This window comes from Arachis stenosperma, chromosome 10 (genome assembly GCF_014773155.1).
Source record: "Arachis stenosperma cultivar V10309 chromosome 10, arast.V10309.gnm1.PFL2, whole genome shotgun sequence".
NCBI classification, from domain to species: domain Eukaryota; kingdom Viridiplantae; phylum Streptophyta; class Magnoliopsida; order Fabales; family Fabaceae; genus Arachis; species Arachis stenosperma.
In genome coordinates, this window is record NC_080386.1 from 49,989,194 (window position 1) to 50,014,050 (window position 24,857).

Below are 24,857 nucleotides of genomic sequence, written 5' to 3' on the forward strand. Positions count from 1 at the left end.
ATTTAAAGTTTAGGAGGCAAAAATTGGGTCAAGGGAATGAAGAAAGAAAGCATGAAAAGTTGGAGAACTCATGAAGAAATGAAAGAACCGGAAAGCTGTCAAGCCGACCTCTTCGCACTTAAACGACCATAACTTGAGCTACAGAGGTCCAAATGATGCGGTTCTAGTTGGGTTGGAAAGCTACCATCCGGGGCTTTGAAACGATATAAGATTTGCTATAGATGCATCGCGCATAGGGGCGCGCACGCGCACGGTGCGCGGACGCGCCGATGGTGGCACATGACCCACTTAATGCAACACGTGGCCAGCGACTTTAGAAACCTTGTGGGCCCAATCCAACTCATTTTTTATGCTATTTAAGCCAAGGATTTAAGGGGAATCAACATACTTTTCATACTTTGAATCATTAGCTTAGTTTAGTAGTTAGAGTTAGTTTCTAGAGAGAGAAGCTCTCACTTCTCTCTAGGATTAGGATTAAGATTAGGTTTAGTTCTTAGATCAAGATTTTTATTCATCTTCTTCTACTTCTATCCTCTTAATTCCTTGTTGTTACATTCATCTTCCTCTATTCTTTTGTTGCAATTTCTTTTATGTTGTTCTTATGTTTTGTTGTAGATCTACTATTGTTCCTTCCATTTTCTTTCAATTCAATCAAGGTAATTCATAATAAATGTGTTTCTTTTGATTGTTGTTGTTAATTCCCTTCAATATTGTTGTTAGATTTCATTCTTGTTGTTGATTTACTATGCTTTTCTTTTGTACCTTCCAAGTGTTTGATGAAATGCTTGGTTGGATTTTAGAGTAGAATTTTATACTCTTGGCTTGGAAAGGTAACTTAGGACTTCTTGAGTTACTAATGTCCAAGTGATTGATGATTGGGAGCCATTGACTCTAGTTCTCACTAATTGAATTAGTGGAGAGTTAGGACTTATGGACTAGGATTGATATAGCTCATTTGACTTTCCTTTACTACTAGTTAGAGGATGATTTAATGAGATTAATCCTTGCCAATTCTCATATTGTGGTTAGTGATTAGGATAGAGATCCTTGACCACCAACCCTTGCCAAGATCTTTTTAGCCATTAGTTTACTTTTTTTTGCCATTTATATTTCTTGTCTAAAATCTCAAAAACCCCAAAATAACTCACAACCAATAACAAGACACTTTGTTGTAAATCCTAGGGAGAACGACCGGAGGTTTAAATACTTCGGTTTATAGATTTTAGGGGTTTGTACTTGTGACAAACAAATTTTTGTATGAGAGGATTATTGTTGGTTTAGAGACTATACTTCGATGAGATTTCATTTGTAAAATTCTAAACCGTCAAAAATCACAATCATCAGCATGCGCGTCTGGTGGACGAAATTGTGATCCATGTTCTAACTATTTTGAGATGAAGGCATTCTTATGGCACTGGTTGAATTCACAACTCCGTTCAACTAACCAGCAAGTGTACTGGGTCGTCCAAGTAATAAACCTTACGTGAGTAAGGGTCGATCCCACAGAGATTGTTGGTATGAAGCAAGCTATGGTCACCTTGTAAATCTCAGTTAGGCAGATAAAATTATGGAATTTAGAAAATCAAATAATAAAAAGAAAAGAAATAATAAAAGGGATACTTATGCAGCCTCATTGGTAGGAATTTCAGATAAGCATATGGAGGTACTGTATGGCTCAAGGACGCCTACTCTCCTACTGCTTCAACTCAATCCTTCTTACTCCTTTCCATGGCAAGCTGTGTATAGGGGTTCACCGTTCGACGATGGCTACTTTCAATCCTCTCGGGAAAATGGTCCTCTGCGGCTGTCACTCGCATGGCTAATCGTCTGGAGGCATCACCTGGCCGAAGGCTACATCCCATCCTCGCAGTGAAAACTACGCTCACGCGCTCTGTCACAGCACGGCTAATCACTGGTTGGTTCCCGCGCCTACTGGAATAGAATCCCTTGATTCTTTTGCGTTTGTCATCACGCCCAGCACTTGCAAGTCTGAAGCACGTCACAGTCATTCATTACCGGAATCCTACTCGGAATACCACAGACAAGGTTAGACTTTCCGGATTCCCAGGATCCTACTCGGAATACCACAGACAAGGTGAGACTTTCTGGATCCTCATAAATGCCACCATCTATCTAGCTTATACCACGAAGATTCTGTTGGGGAATCTAAGAGATATGCATTCGAGCTCTGTTGCATGTAGAACGGAAGTGGTTGTCAATCACGTGCGTTCATAAGTGAGAATGATAATGAGGGTTATCTAATCATCACATTCATCATGTTCTTGGGTGCGAATGAATATCTTGGAATAAGAATAAGAGAAAATTGAATGAAAGAAAATAGAATTGCATTAATACTTGAGGTACAGCAGAGCTCCACACCCTTAATCTATGGTGTGCAGAAACTCCATCGTTAAAAATACATAAGCAAAAGGTTCAGGCATGGCCGAATGGCCAGCCCCCATGGTCTAAGAACTATGCGTTCAAAGATCTGATCCTAAGATCTAAAGTGATCAAAAGATTTAACGTGGTCAAAAAGACATCTAATACAATAGTTAAATGTTCTATTTATAATAAACTAGCTCCTAGGGTTTACATGAGTAAGTAATTGATGCATAAATCCACTTCCGGGGCCCACTTGGTGTATGTTTGGGCTGAGCTTGTTCAATCCACGAGCTGAGGCTCCTCTTGGAGTTGAACTCCGAGTTATGACGTGTTTTGGGCGTTCAACTCCGGATCATGACGTTTTTCTGGCGTTTAACTCCAGACAGCAGCATGTACTTGGCGTTCAACGCCAAGTTACGTCGTTAAATTCCGAATAAAGTATGGACAATTATATATTGCTGGAAAGCCCTGGATGTCTACTTTCCAACGCCGTTGAGAGCGCGCCAATTGGAGTTCTGTAGCTCCAGAAAATCCATTTCGAGTGCAGGGAGGTCAGATTCCAACAACATCAGCAGTCCTTTTTGTCAGCCTTTTTCAGAGTTTTGCTCAAGTCCCTCAATTTCAGCCAGAAATTACCTGAAATCACAGAAAAACACACAAACTCATAGTAAAGTCCAGAAATGTGAATTTAACAAAAAAACTAATGAAAACATCCCTAAAAGTAGCTTGAACTTACTAAAAACTACCTAAAAACAATGCCAAAAAGCGTATAAATTATCCGCTCATCACAACACCAAACTTAAATTGTTGCTTGTCCCCAAGCAACTGAAAATCAAATAGGATAAAAAGAAGAGAATATACTATAAATTTCAAAATATCAATGAATATTAATTATAATTAGATGAGCGGGACTTGTAGCTTTTTGCTTCTGAACAGTTTTGGCATCTCACTTTTTCCTTTGAAGTTTAGAATGATTGGCTTCTCTAGGAACTTAGAATTTCAGATAGTGTTATTGACTTTCCTAGTTAAGCATGTTGATTCTTGAACACAGTTACTTATGAGTCTTGGCTGTGGCCCTAAGCACTTTGTTTTCCAGTATTACCACCGGATACATAAATGCCACAGACACATAACTGGGTGAACCTTTTCAAATTGTGACTTAGCTTTGCTAAAGTCCCCAGTTAGTGGTGTCTAGAGCTCTTAAGCACACTCTTTTGCTTTGGATCACGACTTTAACCACTTAGTCTCAAGCTTTTTGCTTGGACCTTCATGACACAAGCACATGGTTAGGGACAGCTTGATTTAGCCGCTTAGGCCTGGATTTTATTTCCTTGGGCCCTCCTATCCATTGATGCTCAAAGCCTTGGATCCTTTTTACCCTTGCCTTTTGGTTTTAAGGGCTATTGGCTTTTTGTACTGCTTCTTCTTTTTCTATATACTCTCTTTTTTTTTTTCGAATGCTTCTTCTTTTTCACTGCTTTTTCTTGCTTCAAGAATCAATTTCATGATTTTTCAGATCCTCAATAACATTTCTCTTTGTTCATCATTCTTTCAAGAGCCAACAATTTTAACATTTGTAAACAACAAGATCAAAAGACATATGCACTGTTCAAGCATTCATTCAGAAAACAAAAATTATTGTCACCACATCAATATAATTAAACTAAATTCAAGAGCTATTTTCGAAATTTATGTACTTCTTGTTCTTTTGAATTAAAACATTTTTCTTTTAAGAGAAGTGAAGGATTAATGGAATTTATTCATAGCTTTAAGGCATGGTTACATACTAATGATCATGAAATAAAGACACAAAACATAGATAAACACAATATTAAAAACCGAAAAACAGAAAGAAATAAAGAACAAGGAATGAATCCACCTGAGTGAGGGTGGCGCCTTCTTGAAGGTCCAATGGTGCTCTTTGACCTCCTCTATGTCTCTTCCTTGCTTCTGTTGAATGATTCCTGGTAATTTTGGTGTTTCTACCCTTAGTTGCTTCCAATATTTGTGTGGAGGACAACTTATCCCCTGAGGTATCTCAGGGATCTCTTGATTTGCTGCCACATGTTCTACCACTGAGCTATGACGGCTTATATTTTTTTTTTCATCTCCCATGACTCAGAGATGGAAGCTTTTGTCTTTCCTTTGAGGTTTCTCTGGCCTTAGGTGCCATTAATGGTAATGGAAAAGCAAAAAGCTATGCTTTCACCACACCAAGCTTAAAATATTGCTCGCCCTCGAGCAAGAGAAGAAAGAAGAGAAGAAGAAGAAGAAGAAGAAAATGGAGGAGAGTGAGGGGAGATGGATTCGGCTATATGGGTGGGATTGGGTGGGAAGGAGAAGTTGAATTGTGAAGGTAGGTGGGGTGTATGGGGAAGAGTGGATAATTGTAGGTGGTGAATGAAAAACAGAAGGGATGACCATGAATGGAAAGAGAGAGGGCGAGGTAGGTGGGGATCCTGTGAGGTCCACAGATCCTGAGGTGTCAAGGAATTCCATCCCTGCACCAAATAGGCATGTAAAATGCCTTCGTGCATCATTCTGGCGTTCAAACGCCCATTGGTGCATGTTCTGGGCGTTCAACGCCCATGTAATGCATGTTTCTGGCGTTGAACGCCAGTTTCATGCTTGTTACTGGCGTTCAGCGCCAGCTTGTCTCCTCTAGGCACATTCCTGGCGTTCAGCGCCAGGATGTTGCTTGTTTCTGGCGTTCAGCGCCAGAATGGTGCTCTGTTCTGGCGTTGAACGCCAGCCAGATGCATCTTACTGGCGTTGAACGCCAGCCTGTGCGTCCTCCAGGGTGAAAATTTTTTTCTTCTGTTTTTTTAACTCTGTTTTTAATTTTTTTTTTATTTTTTTCGTGACTCCTCATGATCATGTACCTAATAAAACACAAAATAACAATAAAATAGTATAAAATAGAAATTAGATAAAATTGGGTTGCCTCCCAACAAGCGCTTCTTTAATGTCAATAGCTTGACAGTGGCTCTCATGGAGCCACAAGGTGATCAGGTCAATGTTGTATAGTCCCAACACCAAACTTAGAGTTTGGATATGGGGTCTTAACACCAAACTTAAAGTTTGGTTGTGGCCTCACAACACCAAACTTAGAGTTTGACTGTGTGGGCTTTTCTTGACTCTGAACTGAGAGAAGCTCTTCATGCTTACTCTCTTTTGTCATAGAGGGATGGCCATGTGCCTTAAACACAAGGTATTCCCCATTCAATTGAAGGACTAACTCACCTCTGTTGACATCTATCACAGCTCCTGCTGTGGCTAGAAAAGGTCTTCCAAGGATGATGCAATCATCCTCTTCCTTCCTAGTGTCTAGGACTATGAAATCAGCAGGGATGTAAAGGCCTTCAACCTTTACTAGCACGTCCTCTACTATTCCATAGGCTTGTCTTAATGACTTGTCTGCCAGTTGTAATGAGAACAAGGCAGGTTGTACCTCAATGATCCCCAGCTTCTCCATTACAGAGAGTGGCATTAGATTTATCCCTGACCCCAGATCACACAGAGCTTTTACAAAGGTCATGGTGCCTATGGTACAAGGTATTAAGAACTTGCCAGGATCTTGTTTCTTTTGAGGTAGAATTTTCTGAATCCAAGTATCCAGTTCATTAATGAGCAAGGGAGGTTTACTTTCCCAAGTCTCATTACCAAACAACTTGGCATTCAGCTTCATGATAGCTCCTAAGTATTGAGCAACTTGCTCTCTAGTTACATCTTCATCCTCTTCAGAGGATGAATAGTCTTCAGAGCTCATGAAAGGTAGAAGGAAATTTAATGGAATCTCTATGGTCTCTGTATGAGCCTCAGATTCCTTTGGATCCTTAATAGGAAACTCCTTCTTGCTTGAGGAACGTCCCAGGAGGTCTTCCTCACTAGGATTTTCGTCTTCCTCTTCCTTTGTGCTTTCGGCCATATTGACTATGTCAATGGCTTTGCACTCTCCTTTTGGATTCTCTTCTGTATTGCTTGGGAGAATACTGGGAGGAGTTTCAATGACTTTCTTACTCAGCTGGCCCACTTGTGCCTCCAGATTTCTAATGGAAGATCTTGTTTCACTCATGAAACTGAAAGTGGCCTTTGACAGATCAGAGACTACATTGGCTAAATTAGAAGTATTTTGTTCAGAATTCTCTGTCTGTTGCTGAGAAGATGATGGATATGGCTTACTATTGCCCAGCCTGTTGCGTCCACCATTGTTAAAACCTTGTTGAGGTTTTTGTTGATCTTTCCAGGAGAAATTTGGATGATTTCTCCATGATGAGTTATAGGTGTTTCCATAAGGTTCACCCATGTAATTAACCTCTGCCATGGCAGGGTTCTCAGGATCATAAGCTTCTTCAGAAGCTGCCTCTCTAGTACTGTTGGATGCATGTTGCAATCCATTCAGATTTTGAGAGATCATGTTGACCTGTTGAGTCAACACTTTGTTCTGAGCCAATATGGCATTCAGAGTATCAATTTCAAGAACTCCTTTCTTTTGAGGTATCCCATTGTTCACGGAATTCCTCTCAGAAGTGTACATGAACTGGTTGTTTGCAACCATGTCAATGAGTTCTTGAGCCTCTTCAGGCGTTTTCTTCAGGTGAATAGATCCACCTGCAGAATGGTCCAATGACATTTTCGAAAATTCAGAGAGACCATAATAGAATATATCTAAAATGGTCCATTCTGAAAACATGTCAGATGGACATCTTTTGGTCAGCTGCTTGTATCTTTCCCAAGCTTCATAGAGGGATTCACCATCCTTTTGTTTGAAGGTTTGAACATCCACTCTCAGCTTGCTCAGCTTTTGAGGAGGAAAGAATTTATCTAAGAATGCAGTGACAAGCTTATCCCATGAGTCCAGGCTATCCTTGGGTTGTGAATCCAACCATACTCTAGCTCTGTCTCTTACAGCAAAAGGGAAAAGCATGAGTCTGTAGACTTCAGGATCAACTCCATTCGTCTTTACAGTCTCACAGATCTGCAAGAACTCAGTTAAAAACTGATAAGGATCTTCAGATGGAAGTCCATAAAACTTGCAGTTTTGTTGCATTAAAGCAACTAGTTGAGGCTTAAGCTCAAAGTTATTGGCTCCAATGGCAGGAATGGAGATGCTTCTTCCATCAAACTTGGACGTTGGCTTTGTGAAGTCACCAAGCATTCTCCTTGCATTATTATTATTTTCGGCTGCCATCTCCTTCTCTTGTTCTAATGTTTCTGAAAGGTTACCTTTAGAATAATTTAATTTAGCTTCTCTTAATTTTCTCTTCAGAGTCCTTTCAGGTTCTGGATCAATTTCAACAAGAGTGCCTTTATCCTTGTTCCTGCTCATATGAAAGAGAAGAAAACAAGAAAAGAAAGAGGAATCCTCTATGTCACAGTATAGAGATTCCTTTATGTTAGTAGAAAAAGAAGGGGGTAGGAGAATGAAGAAGAATTCGGATTTTTAGATGAAGGGAGGTGAAGAGAAGTGTTAGTAATTAAATAATTAAATAGAATAAGAAGAGAGAGAGGAGAAATTTCGAAAATAATTTTGAAAAAGGAGTTAGTATTTTTCGAAAGTTAGAGATAAGTTAAAATTAAAACATGAAACAATTAATTAATTAAAAAGAATTTTTGAAAAAGAGAGAGATATTTTCGAAAATAGAAGAGGGAGAAGTAGTTAAGTGGTTTTGAAAAAGATAAGAAACAAACAAAAAGTTAGTTAGTTGATTGAAAAAGATTTGAAATCAAAATTGAAAAAGATAAGAAGATAGTAAGTTAGATAAGATATTTTTGAAATCAAATTTTGAAAAAGATAAAATTTTTGAAAAAGATCAAATAAAAGATAAAAAAGATTTAATTCAAAAATTTTGAAATTATTTACTTTACTAACAAGAAACTACAAGACAAGATTCTAGAACTTAAAGATTGAACCTTTCTTAACAAGAAAGTAACAAACTTCAAATTTTTGAACCAATCACATTAATTATTAGTGAATTTTCGAAAATTAGATGTAAAGATAAGAAAAAGATTTTGAAAATAATTTGAAAAATATTTTTGAAATTTTCGAAAATTATAAAAAAATTGAAAAAGATATGATTTTTTTGAAAAAGATTTTGAAAAGATAAGATATTTAAAATTGAAATTTTGACTTGACTTGTAAGAAACAACCAATTTTGAAAATTTTTGACCAAGTCAACCCAAAATTTCGAAAATTTGGAGGGAAATAAGGAAAAGATATTTTTTTGAATTTTTGAATTTTTAAAGATGAGAGAGAAAAACAACAAAAATACTCAATGCATGAAATTTTTAGATCAAAACAATGAATGCATGCAAGAATGCTATGAATGTCAAGATGAACACCAAGAACACTTTGAAGATCATGATGAACATCAAGAACATAATTTTGAAAAATTTGTGATGCAAAGAAAACATGCAAGACACCAAACTTAGAAATTTTTAATGCATGGAAAATATGAATGCAAAGATGCACATGAAAAACAAGAAGAGACACAAAACAAGAAAACATCAAGATCAAACAAGAGGACTTATCAAGAACAACTTGAAGATCATGAAGAACACTATGAATGCATGAGATTTTCGAAAAATGCAAGAAAAATTTTTAAAGCATGCAATAGACACCAAACTTAAAAATTGACTCAAGACTCAAACAAGAAACACAAAATATTTTTGATTTTTATGATTTATTAATTTTTTTGGATTTTTATTGATTTTTTTCGAAAATAAAGTTGGAAAAAACGAAAATAATAAAAAAAATATTTTGGAAAGATTTTTGAAAACTTTTTGAAAAGAAAATTACCTAATCTGAGCAACAAGATGAACCGTCAGTTGTCCATACTCGAACAATCTTCGGCAACGGCGCCAAAAACTTGGTGTTGTTGCCGGATTAAAAACTTGGCACCATTGTGGGTTGGAAACAATTGTTTGAATTGTTGTTCGAAATTGATTGTTCCCCGGCAACGGCACCAAAAACTTGGTGGACGAAATTGTGATCCATGTTCTAACTATTTTGAGATGAAGGCATTCTTATGGCACTGGTTGAATTCACAACTCCGTTCAACTAACCAGCAAGTGTACTGGGTCGTCCAAGTAATAAACCTTACGTGAGTAAGAGTCGATCCCACAGAGATTGTTGGTATGAAGCAAGCTATGGTCACCTTGTAAATCTCAGTTAGGCAGATAAAATTATGGAATTTAGAAAATCAAATAATAAAAAGAAAAGAAATAATAAAAGGGATACTTATGCAGCCTCATTGGTAGGAATTTCAGATAAGCATATGGAGGTACTGTATGGCTCAAGGACGCCTACTCTCCTACTGCTTCAACTCAATCCTTCTTACTCCTTTCCATGGCAAGCTGTGTATAGGGGTTCACCGTTCGACGATGGCTACTTTCAATCCTCTCGGGAAAATGGTCCTCTGCGGCTGTCACTCGCATGGCTAATCGCCTGGAGGCATCACCTGGCCGAAGGCTACATCCCATCCTCGCAGTGAAAACTACGCTCACGCGCTCTGTCACAGCACGGCTAATCACTGGTTGGTTCCCGCGCCTACTGGAATAGAATCCCTTGATTCTTTTGCGTTTGTCATCACGCCCAGCACTTGCAAGTCTGAAGCACGTCACAGTCATTCATTACCGGAATCCTACTCGGAATACCACAGACAAGGTTAGACTTTCCGGATTCCCAGGATCCTACTCGGAATACCACAGACAAGGTGAGACTTTACGGATCCTCATAAATGCCGCCATCTATCTAGCTTATACCACGAAGATTCTGTTGGGGAATCTAAGAGATATGCATTCGAGCTCTGTTGCATGTAGAACGGAAGTGGTTGTCAATCACGTGCGTTCATAAGTGAGAATGATAATGAGGGTTATCTAATCATCACATTCATCATGTTCTTGGGTGCGAATGAATATCTTGGAATAAGAATAAGAGAAAATTGAATGAAAGAAAATAGAATTGCATTAATACTTGAGGTACAGCAGAGCTCCACACCCTTAATCTATGGTGTGCAGAAACTCCATCGTTAAAAATACATAAGCAAAAGGTTCAGGCATGGCCGAATGGCCAGCCCCCATGGTCTAAGAACTATGCGTTCAAAGATCTGATCCTAATATCTAAAGTGATCAAAAGATTTAACGTGGTCAAAAAGACATCTAATACAATAGTTAAATGTTCTATTTATAATAAACTAGCTCCTAGGGTTTACATGAGTAAGTAATTGATGCATAAATCCACTTCCGGGGCCCACTTGGTGTATGTTTGGGCTGAGCTTGTTCAATCCACGAGCTGAGGCTCCTCTTGGAGTTGAACTCCGAGTTATGACGTGTTTTGGGCGTTCAACTCCGGATCATGACGTTTTTCTGGCATTTAACTCCAGACAGCAGCATGTACTTGGCGTTCAACGCCAAGTTACGTCGTCAAATTCCGAATAAAGTATAGACTATTATATATTGCTGGAAAGCCCTGGATGTCTACTTTCCAACGCCATTGAGAGCGCGCCAATTGGAGTTCTGTAGCTCCAGAAAATCCATTTCGAGTGCAGGGAGGTCAGATTCCAACAGCATCAGCAGTCCTTTTTGTCAGCCTTTTTCAGAGTTTTGCTCAAGTCCCTCAATTTCAGCCAGAAATTACCTGAAATCACAGAAAAACACACAAACTCATAGTAAAGTCCAGAAATGTGAATTTAACAAAAAAACTAATGAAAACATCCCTAAAAGTAGCTTGAACTTACTAAAAACTACCTAAAAACAATGCCAAAAAGCGTATAAATTATCCGCTCATCACAACACCAAACTTAAATTGTTGCTTGTCCCCAAGCAACTGAAAATCAAATAGGATAAAAAGAAGAGAATATACTATAAATTTCAAAATATCAATAAATATTAATTATAATTAGATGAGCGGGACTTGTAGCTTTTTGCTTCTGAACAGTTTTGGCATCTCACTTTTTCCTTTGAAGTTTAGAATGATTGGCTTCTCTAGGAACTTAGAATTTCAGATAGTGTTATTGACTTTCCTAGTTAAGCATGTTGATTCTTGAACACAGCTACTTATGAGTCTTGGCTGTGGCCCTAAGCACTTTGTTTTCCAGTATTACCACCGGATACATAAATGCCACAGACACATAACTGGGTGAACCTTTTCAGATTGTGACTTAGCTTTGCTAAAGTCCCCAGTTAGTGGTGTCCAGAGCTCTTAAGCACACTCTTTTGCTTTGGATCACGACTTTAACCACTTAGTCTCAAGCTTTTTGCTTGGACCTTCATGACACAAGCACATGGTTAGGGACAGCTTGATTTAGCCGCTTAGGCCTGGATTTTATTTTCTTGGGCCCTCCTATCCATTGATGCTCAAAGCCTTGGATCCTTTTTACCCTTGCCTTTTGGTTTTAAGGGCTATTGGCTTTTTGTACTGCTTCTTCTTTTTCTATATACTCTTTTTTTTTTCGAATGCTTCTTCTTTTTCACTGCTTTTTCTTGCTTCAAGAATCAATTTCATGATTTTTCAGATCCTCAATAACATTTCTCTTTGTTCATCATTCTTTTAAGAGCCAACAATTTTAACATTTGTAAACAACAAGATCAAAAGACATATGCACTGTTCAAGCATTCATTCAGAAAACAAAAATTATTGTCACCACATCAATATAATTAAACTAAATTCAAGAGCTATTTTCGAAATTTATGTACTTCTTGTTCTTTTGAATTAAAACATTTTTCTTTTAAGAGAAGTGAAGGATTAATGGAATTTATTCATAGCTTTAAGGCATGGTTACATACTAATGATCATGAAATAAAGACACAAAACATAGATAAACACAATATTAAAAACCGAAAAACAGAAAGAAATAAAGAACAAGGAATGAATCCACCTGAGTGAGGGTGGCGCCTTCTTGAAGGTCCAATGGTGCTCTTTGAACTCCTCTATGTCTCTTCCTTGCTTCTGTTGAATGATTCCTGGTAATTTTGGTGTTTCTACCCTTAGTTGCTTCCAATATTTGTGTGGAGGACAACTTATCCCCTGAGGTATCTCAGGGATCTCTTGATTTGCAGCCACATGTTCTACCACTGAGCTATGACGGCTTATATTTTTTTTTTCATCTCCCATGACTCAGAGATGGAAGCTTTTGTCTTTCCTTTGAGGTTTCTCTGGCCTTAGGTGCCATTAATAGTAATGGAAAAGCAAAAAGCTATGCTTTCACCACACCAAGCTTAAAATATTGCTCGCCCTCGAGCAAGAGAAGAAAGAAGAGAAGAAGAAGAAGAAGAAGAAAATGGAGGAGAGTGAGGGGAGATGGATTCGGCTATATGGGTGGGATTGGGTGGGAAGGAGAAGTTGAATTGTGAAGGTAGGTGGGGTGTATGGGGAAGAGTGGATAATTGTAGGTGGTGAATGAAAAATAGAAGGGATGACCATGAATGGAAAGAGAGAGGGCGAGGTAGGTGGGGATCCTGTGAGGTCCACAGATCCTGAGGTGTCAAGGAATTCCCAGGATCCTACTCGGAATACCACAGACAAGGTGAGACTTTCCGGATCCTCATAAATGCCGCCATCTATCTAGCTTATACCACGAAGATTCTGTTGGGGAATCTAAGAGATATGCATTCGAGCTCTGTTGCATGTAGAACGGAAGTGGTTGTCAATCACGTGCGTTCATAAGTGAGAATGATAATGAGGGTTATCTAATCATCACATTCATCATGTTCTTGGGTGCGAATGAATATCTTGGAATAAGAATAAGAGAAAATTGAATGAAAGAAAATAGAATTGCATTAATACTTGAGGTACAGCAGAGCTCCACACCCTTAATCTATGGTGTGCAGAAACTCCATCGTTAAAAATACATAAGCAAAAGGTTCAGGCATGGCCGAATGGCCAGCCCCCATGGTCTAAGAACTATGCGTTCAAAGATCTGATCCTAAGATCTAAAGTGATCAAAAGATGTAACGTGGTCAAAAAGACATCTAATACAATAGTTAAATGTTCTATTTATAATAAATTAGCTCCTAGGGTTTACATGAGTAAGTAATTGATGCATAAATCCACTTCCGGGGCCCACTTGGTGTATGTTTGGGCTGAGCTTATTCAATCCACGAGCTGAGGCTCCTCTTGGAGTTGAACTCCGAGTTATGACGTGTTTTGGGCGTTCAACTCCGGATCATGACGTTTTTCTGGCGTTTAACTCCAGACAGCAGCATGTACTTGGCGTTCAACGCCAAGTTACGTCGTCAAATTCCGAATAAAGTATAGACTATTATATATTGCTGGAAAGCCCTGGATGTCTACTTTCCAACGCCGTTGAGAGCGCGCCAATTGGAGTTCTGTAGCTCCAGAAAATCCATTTCGAGTGCAGGGAGGTCAGATTCCAACAGCATCAGCAGTCCTTTTTGTCAGCCTTTTTCAGAGTTTTGCTCAAGTCCCTCAATTTCAGCCAGAAATTACCTGAAATCACAGAAAAACACACAAACTCATAGTAAAGTCCAGAAATGTGAATTTAACAAAAAAACTAATGAAAACATCCATAAAAGTAGCTTGAACTTACTAAAAACTACCTAAAAACAATGCCAAAAAGCGTATAAATTATCCGCTCACCAGCGTCGTAGACGCTTGCGCGTCGATCCCCTTTTTCTTATATGCAGAATGCAGATGAATATGCAGAATTTATGAATGAACACTAATAAAAATAAAATGAAATAAGTCTAAGAACAAAAAGGAACGATTATACCATGGTGGGTTGTCTCCCATCTAGCACTTTTGGTTTAAGTCCTTAAGTTAGACGTTTGGTGAGCTCCTTGTCATGGAGGCTTGTGCTTGAACTCATCCAGGAATCTCCACCAATGTTTGTAATTCCAATGGCCTCTGGGATCCCAAACTAAGCGCAAAGAGCCTTCAAGCAAGTTAAAGCAAGTGACAAGGCCCCAAAAGTGTTGATCGCTAGACTGAATTCTGGGGTCCCAAACCTTGCTTTTGCACCCGTTTTCTTATTGACCATCTTTGTTCCAACCGGGTGGTATGCAATCCGAATTCTCACTAAGGCATCTAAATAGCTTCCTAGACCAATTCATTCGAGCTCTACACCAACCTTTGCATTTGGACTTTGAACTTTCAACCATAATGAATCTAGGATTGTGTTGCCAACCTCTAACCATCTCTCTTTTACTCTTAAAACCCCAAAGAGCTCTAAGTTGAGCATCCGTCTCTAGTAGCCCATATTCAAGTGGGAAAGTAAAGGTCAAGGATTAGAATTTTACCCACTTGAACGTTGTGTTGGACGGTAATGGCCTTGGGAGAGGTGTTTCTAATGATCTTGCAAGTTCCATTCCCATGTGTTCTTGTTTGAATTCTTCCACCTCCTTGCAAGCCTCTTCAACATCAACCTGTTCCTCTTGGTAGCTTTCTTCCAATTTAATTTCCTATTCATTACCTACCAAGGGCATGGGAGGTTGTACTTCTTCTTCTTTAATTTCTATCTCTTTGTCAACCTTTGCAGAGTCTTCAACCATGATATGCCTTGGAGGTTGTACACCCTCCTCAACATCAACATCAAACACCTTGGAAGGAGGCTTTACGACTGAACTTTTCCATGGAGGTTCCGCATCTCCTAAGTTCTCAACTACTTCCTCTTTAACTATTGCGGCTTCTTTCAGTTATTTTAGCATAAAATCATACTCTTCCTTGACAACTCCTTCATCTTCAAGGGTCTCTCCTACCTCCACATTTTGGGCATCCTCTTGCTCTTATGGAAATAAGGCCGCGTGTAACCCATCCATTGCGTCCCTAAGATAATCCCTTCTCTCTTGTTCCATGTCAGTAATATCATTGGGATCAGGTTGCTCTTGGATTGATGGATGTGAGTGCTCTTCCATGGAGGGTGGTGATGGGATGAAAAGATCATTATATGGTTAAAAAGGAAGTGCACTAGAGCTTGAGGGTTGAGCATTCAAGGTAGAAGATTAGTCCATGTGGGATATAAGATTTTGGAGTTTAGAGGTGAGATCAATGAGAGAGGTAAGTATGATCTCCAAGGAGGTTTGGGGTGGATAGGATGGTTCATTTGTTGGGAGAAAGGGCTCATAACACGGAGGGGGTTCCTCTTGATAAGGATATGGAGATGGTGTATATTGAGGTGGTGGTTCTAAGTATGGCTCATATGGTGGTTGGTATCGTGGATAAGGATTAGGGTCATATGGAGGTGAATGGTGGAAATGGGCTTGTGAGTATGGTGGTTTAAAGTTATGTTGAAGAGGGGCTCATAGGTATAGTGTGGTGGGTGTTGATTGTCACGGAAAGGTCCACCATAACCATTGCCTTGATATGCATCACAAAATGGTTGTTGATAGTCCATTGGAGGTGGTTGTTGCCAAGAGGGTTGATCAAATCCTTGTGGCTCCTCCCATCTTTGAGTGTCCCAACCTTGTTGCATGTTCTCATTGTAATCTCCTCTTCCTGCAACACAACTGTAACCAGACTCATAGCCAAAGGGGTGAGAGTTCATAGTAGTAGGAGAAAATAAAAACAAAAACTAATAAAAATAAGCAACTAAGTCCTAAAGCTAACAAAAACTAACAAGAAAGCAAAAGCAAATATTTACAATAACCAATAATAAGGCACACGTTTGCAATTCCCCGGCAATGGCGCCATTTTGACGAATGGATTCTTGCGTGGTTTAGAATTTTACAAATAAGTTCTCGTTGAAAGTATAGCTTCTAAACCAACAAAAAAAATTCTTTCGTACAAAAAACTTGTTTGTCACTAAAGCAAACCCAGTAAAATTTATAGCCGAAGTATTTAAACCTCGGGTCATCTCTCAAGGAATTGCAAGGAGGTGTATTATTATTGGTTATGGAAACAGGTATATTTTTTGGGTTTCTGAAATAGAGAACAGGAAAATAAATTGGCAATAAAGTAAACTAATTATCATGAAAACCATTGCAAGGTATAAGAACTGAAAATCCCATCCTAGTTATTCTTATCAGGTGTGACGAAAATTGTTTATCGCTCCCACTTAGTTAACCCTTACTAAATAAAGGAAAGTCAAGTGGACTAATCTGTTTGATTCCTCAAATCCTAGCCAACTCCTATGGAAAGACTAGCGTTAAAGGGATCCAAATCAATAAGCAACTTCCAATTTTCAATCAGCACCGAGTTTGATAAGTCAAGTGTCACCAATTACTCAACCAAAGCAAAGGGAGGAAAAATCCAAATTATTTATATCATAAATAGAAGAAAGCAATCATAAATCTGAAATACCTCAAATTGCATTAAATAAAAAAAAATCAAATCTAACATGGAGTTCATAAATCAAATTGGGAAAATAAACGAATTAAAGTCATAGAATAGATAAAAGTAGAAGAGAAACTAAATTAAAGGAACATTGAACCTGGAATGAAGAAGAAGTAAACCTATCCTAAGAGAAATCCTAAATCCTAAATCCTCAGAGATAGGAGAGAGCCTCTCTCTCTAGAAAACTACATCTAAAACCTAAAATTGTGTGTAATGAATGTATGTTTGAATGAATCGATTGATTCCCCCACTTTGTAGCCTCTAATATGTGTTTTTTGGGCCGAAAACTGGGTCAAAATAGCCCAGAAATTGCCGGGGACATTTTCTGCAATTTTCTGCACGTGGCGTCCGTCACTTGTGAGAGTGGGTCACGCGTGCGCGTCATTTGGAAGTTTTTCTTGTCACGCATATGCATCACTCGTGCTTTGTGTTGGCATGCATTTGCGCCGTCCACGTGTGCGCGTCGCTTGGGTTCTGTGCAAGTCACGTGTCCGCGTCGTTTATGCGTGTGCGTCGCTGCCATTTTCGTCAAAACTTCATTTTCACGCGTTCCTTCCTCTTATGCATATTTCCTTTCTGTTCTCTAAGCTATTCCTGCCCTATAAATTCTGAAAATACTCAACACACAGATCACGGCATCGAATGGTAATAAAGGATAATTAAAATTAATAATTTTATGGTCTAGGAAACATTTTCACACATATTAAGGAATAAGGAAGGAATTGTAAAACCATGCAATTTATATGAATAAGTGAGCAAAGACTTGATAGAAACCATTCAATTGAGAATAATATAAATCATAAAATAGTGGTTTATTATCACTTTTCTTTTCTTTTGATTAATTGAGTTTTAATTTCAGCTGTTCATTTTAATTTTTCTGCAATTTTAGTTGTTTCTCTTTAATTTCTTTATTCTCTTTTACTTTACAGCAAGCTAACCCACTAACCATTTGATAAATTGCTCTAACCAAGCTAACTATACTCTATTTTAGTGAGATTTGCATTTGCTACTTCTTGTACTTGTTCATTATATGACAGGTAGAAGAGAGACCTCAACCTCATTTGATAGTGAACCAGAAAGAACCTTCCTGAGATTAAGGAGGGAAGCAAGAGGAAAGAAGGGTGTTGTTGCAGAAAAAGAGGAGAAAGATTTGGATATAACCATGGAGGATGATATGGAAAATCATCATGAAGGAGAGGTGAATAACCATGCCAGAAGAGGTGGAGACAACTCTACTGGACAAGAGATGAGAGTTTTGGGATCATACATCAATCCAAACCCAGGAAACTGTGGTAGCAGCATTCAAAAGCCAACTATCAATGCTAATAACTTCGAATTGAAGCCCCAGCTCATAACTCTACTACAGAACAACTGTTCTTTTGGAGGGAGTGCCCAAGAGGACCCTAATGAGCATCTCACTAAATTCCAAAGGATATGTGACACAGTTAAATCTAATGATGTTCATCCTGACACCTATAGATTGCTATCATTTCCATTTTCTTTGAGGGACAAAGCATCAAAATGGCTTGAATCATTTCCCAAGGAAAGCTTGACAACCTGGGAGGACGTGGTGAATAAATTCTTAACAAGGTTCTACCCTCTACAAAAAGTTAACAGGCTGAGGACTGAAGTGCAGACATTCAGACAGCAAGATGGTGCGACTATTTATGAAGCTTGAGAGAGATTCAAGGATTTAACAAGGAAATGCCCCCTGATATGTTTAATGAGTGGGTGCAACTTCATATCTTCTATGAAGGGCTGAATTGTGAATCAAAGAAAGTTGTAGACCACTCATCTGGAGATTCCCTAAACAAGAAAAAGACCATTGAAAAAACCATTGATGTGATAGAGACAGTGGCTGACAATGAGTATTTTTATGCCTCAGATAGGAGCAATAATATGAGAGTCTTGGAATTAAACCAAATGGATGAAATCCTAGCCTAGAACAAAATGATCACCAAGCAACTCACTGAATTGACCAAGCAAATAGAGAAGAATTAGGCTGCAGCTATCCACACTCAACCATCACCTCAAGGAGAGTTGGAAACTGAAGAAAGAGTTAACTGAGAGGAAGCTAATTACCTTGGAAACTCATCTAGGCAAGTTAATGATCCATATTCTAAAACCTATAATTCTGGTTGGAGAAACCACCCAAACTTTGGATGGGGGAACCAACAAAACGAAGGCCAAGACCACAGACCACACAATCCAACCTAGTATAACAACTCCACTCCCCGAAACTCCAACCAAAGACCATACCAAAGCCACAACAACCACTCTCAAAATCCCAATTTCAACCAACCATCACCACATGAAAATGACAGAATGGCCAGGATGGAAGTTATGCTTGCAAACCTTGGCAAGGAATTTGAAGACATGAAGAAATTTAAGGAAGAAGTGAGAGGGAGTATAAAAAGCCGAGGAGAGGTTGTTAAGAATCTCAAATCTCAAGTAGGACATCTTTCACAGCAGATTCTGAAGTCCACTGATAGTTTCTCAAGTGACAATGAGAAAAATCCAAGAGGGGAAATGAAGAAGGTGAGATGGGAAGAGTGTAAGGCAGTGACTCTTGCAAATGAAGAAATCCTGAAAAAAGATACTAGTAAGCCAACAGAACACAGCCAAGGGAGTTTCCAGAATAACTTAGAGAGAAAGGAACAAGAAACTGGATCTGTACAAAGAAAAGAATCAACAGGGAAGCAAATTCAGAAATCCTATGTGCCAAGGGCACCATTTCCTCAAAGACTCCTGGGAGGTGAGAAAGAAAGGTCATATTCAAGATTCCTAGATGTGTTTGCATCTCTTAGTGTCAACATTCCCTTTATCAAAATTCTCCAATAGATGCCTACATACATCAAGTGCATGAAAGAGCTGCTGAACAAGAAAGGAACCTTAAAAGGGGGACAGACTGTGACAATGAACAAGGAATGTAGTGCCCTCATCAAGAAGGACGTGCTCCTAAAGAAAAAAAGATCCAGGGAGCTTTCATATTCCCTGTGTCATAGGAGAAACAAAAATTGACAGAGGATTTTGTGATCTAGGTGCTAGCATAAATGTGATGCCTCTGTCTCTTAGGAAGAAGTTACAAATCAATGAGCTGAGATCCACAGATGTAATTATACAATTGGCTGATAAAACTCAGAAGCTGGCTGAAGGAGTAGTTGAAAATGTGTTGGTGAAAGTGGGAAATTACTTCCTTCCCACAGACTTTGTTGTTCTGGACATAGAGAAAAGTTATCTCCACCCCATTATTCTGGGGAGACCATTTCTAGCCACTGCTAGAGCACTCATAGAGCCATGTTTGGAGAATACATGATGAACATCTCACCTTTCATGTTTTCAAACCTACATCTGAATCTGAGTCAGAACTTAAAGAGCCGAAGGATGATTATAGAAAAATGTACTTGGAGGAAAGCAACAGTAAATAAGCGCTAAACCCCTGAAAAAGTCCTTGATGAATAAGCAAGAATTTCAAGAGAAGCAGCCACAAGAATCAGGAAGAGCAGCTAACAAGGATCTACCTAACACAGGAGTCAATGGAGCAATACTGGAAGAAGAGAAAAGAGTTGTGAAGAAATTGGCAAGGTGATGGAGAAACAAGAAGGTTCCTACAGAAGGTTTCTCCCCTGGAGACAAGGTGATATCAATCCACCATCCACCAATCCCACCCTATCTTCCAACCATTCCATCTCAGTTTCCTTAAGTGTTTACAATCAGAAAAGTCCTTTCCCTGGAGCATTTGGAAATTATCAAGGAATCAAATGGGGACGGTTTCACAATGAGAGGAGAGGACTTCAAGCATTACAATCCGCCCTAATAGTAAACCAACAGTCAAGCTAATGACGCTAAAGAAGTGCTCCATGGGAGGCAGCCCATGATTTAGTTTCCTTGTTTTTAATACTTCAGTATGAATAATAATTGTTGCGCTAACATGAATTCAAGCTCTCACAGATAATGTTGACAACTATCCATGACATTGTAAAGCATATGATCTAATTCTAAGTTTGGTGTGCCTATAGACACACTAAGATACATTTAAAAAAAATGATGATCATACTGCAATATTGACATGTGTTTCTTGGAATATATAGCCCAACATTAAGTTTGGTATTGTGATATATTTCAAGAACAAGGCATGAGAATCAAAGTTCTTTTGAGTTTTGAAAATCATGAAAATGCAACCATGTTTATAATTTTTAGTTCATGTTTAGAAATGGAAAAATAAAGTGTTTCTCATGACTGTTTAGCCAAAAGTAACACTAATCTCGTTGAGATCTCAATGACAATACTTGGAGGAAGCAACACTTTGAACAATATAACCAAACACTAAGTTTGGTGTCCTCCAAGACTATATGTAAGAGCACCAAAGAGAGTCACGAATGGTTAAACAAGCATAAGGAATGGTAGTCAAATTTTTAGTTTTAAATATTAATTGTTCTCTTGCCGCCACTTGTTAATACTTACTTCTTTTGTCTTAATATGATGGTGAGTTGTGCAAAGAACTATTTAATGAAAGGGACAAGGCAATGGATGATGAAGATAACATGAGGACAAAAGTATAAGTCACATGGTTAGAAGGGTGCATCTTGGGAACTGATGCCAGGGCATCTTGGGAACTGATGCCAGGGCATCTAGGCCAGTTTCACTGACCTTTTCTTTACTGTTTTAAGGTAGTTTCATGCATTTTCTTAGTGAATAAGGCAAGTTTTGGATGAAAATACACTTACACCTTGATTCAAGCAACTATTGTGAATTTCACATGATTTCATGAAGATTTTGCTAGAATTGAATGATAAATTGATGATGCATAATCTCATGACTTTGGCTAGAGCTTTGATGCACTTTATTTGCTTAATTTCAGGACAAAGGAAGCAAGGAAGAACCACGTTAGTACTCACGTTAATCTAGTTAATGTGACCACTAACGTGGAATGGTAAATATCTTGCAATGTTAAGGAGAAAAGTGATCACCAATAACGCCCGCAAATCCATCATAAGCCCACGTTAATTGCCACGTTAACTAAGTTAACGTGGTAGTTAACGTGGAGACAAAAGAAAGCTCCAACGTTAGTGGTAAATGTGAACACCACTAACGTTCCAAGATTTGGCAAAGAGCCACGTTAAGAGTCACGTTAACTTAGTTAACGTGAACTCTAACGTGGAAGAGAGGAACAATGCCAACGTTAGTGACACTCACCTTTGTCACTAACGTTGGATCAACTAGCATTGCCCACGTTAGTGGTCATGTTAAGACCACAAACGTGAAAGTTAACGAAGAGCTGAGATTGATGAGACAACGTTAGTGACACTCACCTTTGTCACTAACGTGGAAGATGACATTACTACCACGTTAGTGGCCACGTTAACTTAGTTAACGTGAGCCCTAACGTGGAGAGTAGGGGCACTTTGAGCGTTAGTGACAAAGGTAAGTGTCACTAACGCTCTCGAAGGTGAGGCATAGCCACATTAAGAGCCACGTTAGTTACACTAATGTGAACTCTAACGTAGGGACAAAGGGCATAAGGCAATGTTAATGGGAAAGGTGAGTCCTAATAACGCTTGCGAAGGGTAATAAGCCAACGTTATTGGGAAAGGTGAGTCCCAATAACGCTGGCGAAGATTTACAAGGCAATGTTAGTGGTCACGTTAGTGCCACTAACATTGGAGTTAACGTAGGCTATATGGGGGTGGAACGTTAGTGAAAATTGTGATTGCCACTAACGTTCTCGAACCCACAATGTCACTTAACGTTAACTTCACTAACGCCCATGCCTCATTCATACTTCTCTGTAAGCTGGGCCCACTAAAGATTGGAACTTCTTCAACTCAAGATCCAAAGCCCACATCCAAGACTTGAAGAACTCACTAGAAGATCAAGAGGAGTAGTATATATAGGAGGAGTTTTGAACTATAGAGAAGCTTGGCACTTTGGAGAACTACTCTCTGTATATTTACTTTTCTGCACTTTTAGCTAGGATGTATTATTTTCTACCATTTTCCATTTCTAGAGCTATGAACAACTAAACCCCTTTCATTGGGTTAGGGAGCTCTGTTGTAATTTGATGGATCAATTATAGTTTTCGTTCTCTTCTTCTTTCTTCTCTTTTGATTTGCTAGAAAGCTTTCGATCTTAATTCAATTGGTTAGTTATCTTAGAAAAGAAACTCTCCATAATTGGATCTCCTCTGAGCCTTGGAAAAGGGATGAGGAGATGATGCTAGAAATGCTTTCTCATGTTGGACCAAATTGGGGTCTGGGCGGATATAGTGACATGTAATCCTCCCAACACTTTGATTTGGAAATACATGTGGTATAATCAGTGACCATACTTCATCTCTTCCCATGAGCAATTAAATCAAGGAATTGGGCAATTGTTCAAGCTTAGAGAGATTGGATTACCAAGGGATTGGAATCCAATCACCTAAGATTGCCAAGGAGATCAATAGATGCATTGATTGAGGAAGAGATGAAAATGAACTTGATCCGGAGAATACAACATCTCCTGAGCCCAATGAATTCCCCATTTCTGATCTTACCCATTCTCTTTATTTTCTGTCATTTATTTTCATGCTCATTCCAAATCCCCATTTAAGATTCTGCACTTTAATTTCTGCTATTTACTTTTCTGTCATTTAATTTTTTGCAATTCTCAAACTACACTCTGTTAGCTTAACTAGCATACTCTTCCAACTAAAGTTGCTTGACCAATCAATCCCTGTTGGATTTGACCTCACTCTATTGTGAGTTTTTACTTGACGACAAATTCGGTATACTTGCCGAAGGGAAATTTGTAGAGAGACAAGTTTTCGTTCATCAAGTTTATGGCGCCGTTGCTGGGGATTGATTTTGTATCAACAATGATTAAGTTGGAAGCTCACTAGATTGAGTATTTTTCCCTTATTTGTTTACTTTATTCAGTCATTTATTTTCAGTTTGTTTAACTTCTTCCTCATCCTCTATACCCTATCTGTTTTTCTTTCTTTCTTTGTTATTATCTACAATTCTGCTCACTAACCCACTAACTGTTTGATAATTTACGTCACTCACACTAACAATCACTCTAACAAGAATAACCTCTTCATTTTATCTCTTGCTGCGTATTTTGTTAGTTGTATGACAGGGAGAAGAGGGGGAACCTCAACTTCCTTCGTTCAAAACCTGAGAGAACCCTCTGGAGATTAATGAGGGAAGCAAGAGGGAAAGAAGTTATTGGTGCTGAGGAAGAGGAAGAGTACTTTGAACCCAACATGGAAGAGAACTTGGAAAATAATCATGAAGAAGAAGCTCACAACCATGCTAGAGAAGGTCCTACAAATCATGCTGGGCAAGAAAGGAGAGTTCTAGGCTCCTACATCAATCCAAATCCAGGAAACTGCGGAAGTAGCATCCAGAAGCCCACCATACATGCCAACAACTTTGAACTAAAACTCCAGCTTATCACCCTTGTTCAGAACAACTGCTCATTTGGAGGGAGTGCTCAGGAAGACCCCAATCAACATCTAACCACCTTCTTGAGAATTTGTGACACTGTGAAGTCTAATGGAGTCCACCCGGATGTCTATAGGCTACTGTTGTTCCCTTTTTCACTCAGGGACAAGGCATCCAAGTGGCTCGAATCCTTTCCAAAGGAGAGTTTGACAAATTGGGAAGATGTGGTGAACAAATTTTTGGCAAGATTCTATCCTCCTCAAAGAATTAACAGGTTGAGAGCTGAGGTACAGACTTTCAGGCAACAAGATGGTGAGACTCTCTATGAGGCATGGGAGAGGTTCAAGGATTTAACAAGAAGATGCCCACCAGATATGTTCAATGAATGGGTGCAACTTCACATTTTCTATGAAGGTCTTTCCTATGAGTCAAAGAAGGCTGTAGATCATTCATCAGGGGGCTCTCTAAACAAGAAGAAAACCATTGAAGAAGCCATATATGTCATTGAAACAGTAGCTGAGAATGACTACTTCTATGCCTCTGAAAGAAGTAACACTCAAGGAGTAATGGAGCTGAATCACATGGATGCATTGCTAGCTCAAAATAAGATGATCACCAAGCAGCTAGCAGATCTCACCAAGAAGGTGGAGGAAAACCAAATTGCAGCAGTCATCACTTCATCACCAACTCAAGAAGGAGTGAATATAGGAGAAGAAGATGACTGGGAACAAGCCAACCATGTTGGAAACTCACCTAGA

At 38.9% G+C, this 24,857-nt stretch overlaps 1 non-coding gene across 1 annotated transcript; it reads right to left on the minus strand.

Annotated features, from left to right (window-relative positions):
* Nucleotides 1-24,371: 24,371 nt before the first annotated feature.
* On the minus strand, nt 24,372-24,478 carry LOC130959037 (small nucleolar RNA R71). Its single transcript, XR_009078134.1, has one exon. It is a non-coding gene; the product is annotated as a small nucleolar RNA R71 (small nucleolar RNA).
* Nucleotides 24,479-24,857: the final 379 nt, after the last annotated feature.